Raw genomic sequence first — 6614 nt, 5'->3', positions numbered from 1 at the left:
GAGAAGAGGACTCAGATCCAACACAATGAAAGAAAAGAGGAATCCTTGCCTGGAGTCAGCATGGAACTCTGCTGCTTTGTTGTCAAACGGCAACCGTGCTTTCAAGACAAGAGCCTGCTTGCTTTCTGACTGATAATAAATGGTGGTGCGCGGGGACTAACTTGTACGGTATATGTGAATGGCGGAGGTGAAACTGCAGAGAATCCAGAGGCAGCTAGGCCAGTGTCAAAGAACAGCACAGTAAATTCACATGGGATCCCAGGGAACGTTTCATAACTCTTTGATTCCTAGAGCTGCTGCTGCCAAGTACCTAAAAACCTGGATCCACCAGGTGAATAACAGCTAACAGCGAGAAGAAAATTTATAGCAGCAGAGAATGAGCGAGGCCATGGGAAGGTCACGAGCAAAATTCTCCTATTAGTTGTGGCAGCATAACTATGATGAATCCTCTAGTTCTGACTCTTTTTTTCTCCTGTTGCTGCTGGGAGTATGAAGGCATGTATTACTGCCTTTGTCTGCTCTTGGACCAGCCGTTTATCCTGTCTTTCTACGTTAGTAAAAGTAGGATAGTACCGAAGGACAAAGTATGGAAAAAAAGGAATGGAACAAAGCAAAGATGAAGTGAAAATTATGTGTGTGCCTCTGGGAAAATAAAGGCCATGCAAATAAGCCTTTCAGTATTAGCACTTAAAATTCTGCAAAAGAGCCTTTGTAACAGAGGAAACTATTATGCATTTAATTTTAAGCAACCAGAACGCCAGCAAGCCTGGAAGCATTATGGATAATGCAATGAAGATATCTACCTAGCCAGATAATAAAGAAAAGTGATGCTTGGCTGTGTTAAAGGTGGGCAAATATTGAAATGAAGGCCTGCAGCTGGAATGACGGTCAAGGCAGGCAGAAAAGTACCTGGAACAGTTCAGAAAAAGGTAGTGAAAATTCCAAATATTCTAAAGGTTATGAAGTTAGGAAAAATATGGATGGGACAGACAGACAAACCAGGCAGCGGCAACTGGATTGAAATACTCAAGGAAGCCAAGATAAGTGAGAGTTTCTTCATACTCTGATCTTTTAAGACAGTGTTTGGAGAATCATGGGGAAATCCCAAATGCATTTGGGATTCTAAACTACTTGTAAGACTTCAGTATAGGCCCCTTTGCACTGGTGGTGCTGCAAAAGATGAAGACAGATGTTGCTTGATTTTTGAAGGATGCTTAGCGCTTGTGGCTCATGTGCATCTCAGTGAATGCAGAAGCTGCCTAATGTTCTTGGGAGACTGCAAAAAATCAGACCCACACCTGCTAAATTCGTCCTCACCCCTCAGCTCAGCCAGGTGATTTCTGCTAGAACTAAAACTACTTAAATGGTGTGATGTTAATGAAAATTTCCAGCTGCCTGGCACAACACCGATTGCTCCAGAACTCGAGAAAAACATCCCAACTCCTCGCGCGTTACAAAAGTAACGAAGCTCCTCAGCAGGGAGGGGACGTGCCCCGCCGTGCCCCCGGCGGTCCGCAGGCCGTGGCCGGCTCTGGCCGAGGTGCCGGCGGGCTGAACCGCCGGCGGCCTCCGCGCGCTCCGAGCGGCCCGCGCCCAGGCAGGCTGCACCGCCATTGCGAACGACGGCCCTCGCCAAGCTCGTCCGCTCCTCGCACAGAGTCATGGACGCGCTGCTTTACATCCGCGGGGATCTCAAAGCGCTTTACTAACTTAACAAAGCGTAAATAACACCCGGGGACGAGCCGAGGAGCAGCGAGCGGAGGGCGCGCGCTGTTTTTTCAGGCGCGCATTAGAGCCAGATCGGCTTAACAGCTCCGCGGGGCCGGGGGCTGCTTCCCGGCGGGGCCGGCCCTCGGCCGGCCCCGGGCCGACATGGCGGCCGGTCAGGGCGCCCGCTCCCCCTCAGGAAGGAGGCGGTCAGCTGCGGGCAGAAGACGGGAGCGGGTCTCCGGTGGCGACAGAGCGAATCCACTGCCCGAAAACGCCCGGCGGACATCCTCCCCCTCCGCCAGCACACCTTCCCCGCGGTGGACTGCGCAGAGGCGCCGGCACCTCCTCGCGGCCCCGCTCGCTCCTCCCGCCGGCACCGGCCCCGCCGGGAAGGGCGGCGGGGGGACAGGGACACGGCGAGGGCTGCGCCGGGCTCGGCGGGGGCCCGCTCTCCAGCCGCGCTGCGCGGCCCGCCCCACTCCCAGCGGCGGGCCGGCTGACAGTGAACGGCTCTGCCCGAGCCCGGCCCCCCGGGGCTCGCCCCTCACCTGCCTCCCGGCGCCGCTCCCGGCGGAAGCAGCCGCCGCGCCCCGCCAGGGCGGACCCGCAGCGGAGCGCAGGCAGCGGCGGGCGGAGAGCGCGCGCGCGCTCCCACTGGCTGCGACGCCGCCGCTGGACGGGGAGGCGGGGCGCGTCACGGCGCGCGGAGCAGGGGCCCGCGCCGCGCGGGGGCGCTGTCTCCGCGCGGGGGCGCGGCTGCGAGAGCGGCGCGGCGGCAGGGGCGTGGGGCCGGCCCGGGCGGGGCAGCCCCTGCGGGGACCGCACGGGCGGTGGCTCCGGCGGGCAGCGCCGCCCCGCCGGACAGCCTGCTGCGCAGAGACGGCGGGTGCGTCAGGCGGGGCTAGGAGAAACGGCGCTTGCCTGAAGGTACCTTTGCTCTTGATGCATCCGTAAATGTCGCGCCGGAGGCACAAGGAGGGAGAACGGCCTTTACTGTCACAACTTGTAGCAGCGTAGTAGTAGCACAGTAGGAGTTCTTCTCAGAAGGAACCAAAGGTGCTGCTTAACGTGTATTGCCGGTCACCGCTGTGACTTGCCCTGCTACAACATGATAATCTCCCTTTGAAAGTGCTTGCTTACAAATCTCAGTTTTTGCCATCACGTTCCAGTTCATTCTGAAGCGAATCAGAAAATCTAAGATCGGCAAGAACGTCCATGCCTGTGTGTTCAAATAACCAAACACGAAAGAGATCTGCAAACAAAAGGTATCTCAGATCTTTGTGTGTCGCAAAGGTGCAGTAAAGGAGCGTGGAAAAGCAGTCGTCTTTCATTTCGGGCTTTTTTCAAAGGGAACTGGCAGGTCCACCTTGAATCCAGCCTGAGGAGTTTCTTGTTGCTGGTTAAAGAGACTATGTCTGCCTTGCTCTTGTTCTGTGGCCTGTAGGTTCAGGTGGTTTTGACATGCAGAAGGTCGCGGTTTGGAAGGTTGATGTACACATTTAATTCTCTACAATGATGCCTGCATGAGGCAAAACCACCCTGTCTGCGTCATTTCCTTCTGAGCCCCAGAGACACTTGACTCATGCTGGTGTGGTTTGGTCCCTTGTGCAGGTTTGTGCCTACCTCAATACAGAAGTTTTGCTCCCTAGTAGTGTTTTGATGATTTGATCATTGTGGTAAAACCTCTTTATAAAGACCAAGTACTGTTTGGATCCTAGGAAATTAATTTTGCGAGATTTGTAGCAGTTGTGTCTCTGATACATTTGTCATATATTCAATCCAGTTGCCATTTTAAGCAGGTAAAAACAAGACGTCCGTTGTTTTCCATGGGAAGTGGACTGCAGAGGAATTGAAGGAGCATCCTCTGGGATTTTCTCACAGTTTGGATTTTGAACCACCTGTAGTCATACAGGATGGCAGCATGAATGATTGATTATGCAAGGAGTTTGCATGATAAGTCATTTACAACCAGTACAGTTTTCTTACACTTATTTTAAGGAGGACCTTACATATGAAACCAAATGAATGCTGTCCATAACACTGGCAGCAGGTGACTTTTCTGTGGCCTGTAGCCAGCTAACAAGTATGCCCGCTCTGCTACATCTGTAATTGGATGTAAAAGTTCGAAATGAATTGATACTTTATGAAAACTCTTGCTTGCTTTGGGTGTCCGATTCTGAGCCCTGGTTTGTTCAGTTGCTGGTGTTGCAATAGAGACTTCCATTCTGTAAGGAGCTATCCACAGAAAGGTTGTGCAAAAACAAACAGCTAAATGTAAACAGATTTCTATTTTGCCATTAATTTGAACAGTGGATTTGCTGTATAATCCCAGGGCACTGGGTTAAGGCGAACCTCACTTCCAGTCTGTGGCCTGTGAAGGGCGCACCCCAAGTCTTCCCTGAACGGGGCTCTGAGGCCTTGCAAAAGAGAGAGAAAACATCCAGATATCCTCTCCTACTTCTGTCCTTCAGTCTTGTGGTTATGGCATGACTCAGGAGGAAAGAGTTATCTTCAGTCAACCAGGTCTCACTCAATTAAGCTTGCTTAGCCCTTGCTGTGGAGATTTCCCTCAGTTTTGCCCATGATTGTAGCTGTCTAAATACACCTGCAGTGGTACCATGACAAAGCTGTGGTTTGTACTGAAAATGCAGTTAGGGGAGGTCTACCCCTGTGACTGGGACACATCCCTGACCTAGGCAAGGCTATAGCGCTCAGAAATTAATTTTGCGAGTTTTTAAATCTTTTATTACAAATGATTTTGCTCTGTCCAAAGCATAGTCAAGATATTTTAAATCCTGTTTCACTGTTTTGCAGCTATTGTCCTAATGCAGTCGGAGATGGTTTGTATGGGGAGCTTTCCTACTGCCAGCTCTTCCATGCTTTCCCAAATCTCACTTCATTGAAAGGGGGATTTTTCCTCGTCACTTGACATTCATTTTAAGGAAGCAGCTTTCCCCTAATGAGGAAGTACTGCGTTGCATTTGTGCTTTTAGATTTTTCTTTCAAAAACCTCATGTAATATTTATAGCGCTACAGTTACAGTAAGCAAAAGCTTTCCTCAGAGTAGGAGCGGTCTTTAAATGTCACTGCAAACTGTTAGTGGTGCCCCTTCCAGATGAGTCAGGCACTGCAATTTGGAGGGAGGAGACGGAAAGCAAGAAGGCAGGGATCCTCTCACCATCATGTGATGCTGGCACGGCCTTGGATTTTGGGTCATGTAATCTCCATCCCTATCTGTTTCAAGATTTGTTTTGGTTTTGAGGCAAATTGTTTAATCTCTTTCCTTTTTTATGTTTCCCCCCACCCGCTTCCTATGAAATGGGGCTAAACCTTCCCTACTGCACAGAGGTGCTGTCATGGGAGTCACTCAGTATTTGCTGTGATGATAGGGCTGTGTTGGTACCTGTAGTGAAGGACAAACCTGTGCATATTTAAAAAAAAAGGATTTGGTGAATTGGACAGCTCAAGGGTTGAAGGTGTGGAGGGAAGAGGGCCAGAGTTTTATTGGTGATAAAAGGCATTTAAGATCCTTTCAACATCCGGCCTGAGCTGTCCAGCCATCGAGATCTTGGATTTCAGAAGCAGCTGAGCCCAGTGAAAGCGCTGTTGAACTTGTTCTTTTAGTTTGCTGCACAGGGAAAAGCAGCATGCCCCTTGCCTTCCTCCTCCTTACTTTAATGTTTCTTCAACTTTAGCGTTTCTTCAAGCCACGTGAGTTTTCTTCTGCTTTTTCCTCAATCTCTCTTCAAAAACTTTCTCTCTTTTTTTACAATATTCCCATGCTGTGTCACCACCCTCAGAGCTCTTGTTTTTTTCCTTTAGCACTCAAGTGTGGCTCTTCCCAGTGGGGAGATAAAGAGTTTGCAGAAGTCACTGCAGAACACAGCACTATTTCCTGCTGGTTTTTGCTTTTTCCTCAGACTAGGGGTTTGTGTGCAAAGGCAAACACACAGGCACACAGAAATCTCTCTCTCTATATCTGTATCTATACACACACGGGACACCCGGTCCCACTCCCTCAACCTTTCCATCCTCCCAGAGCTCAGCTGAAGTCGTGGCTACCACATCATTCGAAGTGGCTCTTGGCGGTATCGCAGGTGCAGAACTGATAACCTTCCGCATCCCTCTTTCTGTTAGCGCTCTCGGGGTCTCCCCAGGTTGAGCAGACCCTACAGCTACAGCCGGCGGAGATGTTGGCGGGGACCAAGCCGATCACGAGCCTCATCCTCATCAGGCCGCCCCGTTCCAGCGGGGACTACATTTCAGGAAAGGAGCACCTGAAGGAAAGCCATGCTAAAAAGGGCCTTAGCGAGCACGTTATAAGATCCATCATCCTCTTAATCAAAAAACAGCCTGCAGGCCCGGGGGCTCGGGGTTGCGTGCAGCAGCCTGTCCCCCCGGCCGCTGCTCTTCTCTCAAAACACGGGCAGCACGAGGAGCGCAGCACCCTCCCACCGAGGGCAACTCGCCCACAGCCCGGCTGCAGTCATGAGATCGGGGCGGAGAAGGGGGACGGGAAGGCGCCTGCCGGGGTGCCGCGGCGGCGCGGTCGGGCGGCGGCGCGGCCCCTTTAAGGCCGAGGGTTTCCTGCGCCGCTCGGCGAGTCAGCTCGCGCCGCGGGGGAGCGGTGTCACGTGGGGCGCAGTCTTGTGACCGGCCGCGAGCGCAGTTAGCCAGGGCCGCCCGCGCGGTGCGGGGCGCTCGGGGGGGGGGCCGCCCGCGCGCCAGGGGCCGGTCAGCCGCTACCCGCCCTCTCGCCCGGCTCCGAATGCGCGGGGCGCCGCCGCCGGGGCGCTCGCGCCGCCGCTGAGCTCCGGCGCCCCCGGGCGGGGCGGAGGGGCGGCGCCCGCCAAGTTAGGCGCTGAGGCGAGGGCGCCGCTTCCTCTCCGCCCTCCCGGCGCTCG

The sequence above is a fragment of the Phaethon aethereus genome, assembly GCF_964289735.1.
Source record: "Phaethon aethereus genome assembly, chromosome: 15".
Lineage (NCBI taxonomy): Eukaryota > Metazoa > Chordata > Aves > Phaethontiformes > Phaethontidae > Phaethon > Phaethon aethereus.
The sequence above is the reverse complement of the archived record's forward strand: the minus strand, read 5'-3'. Positions refer to the sequence as shown.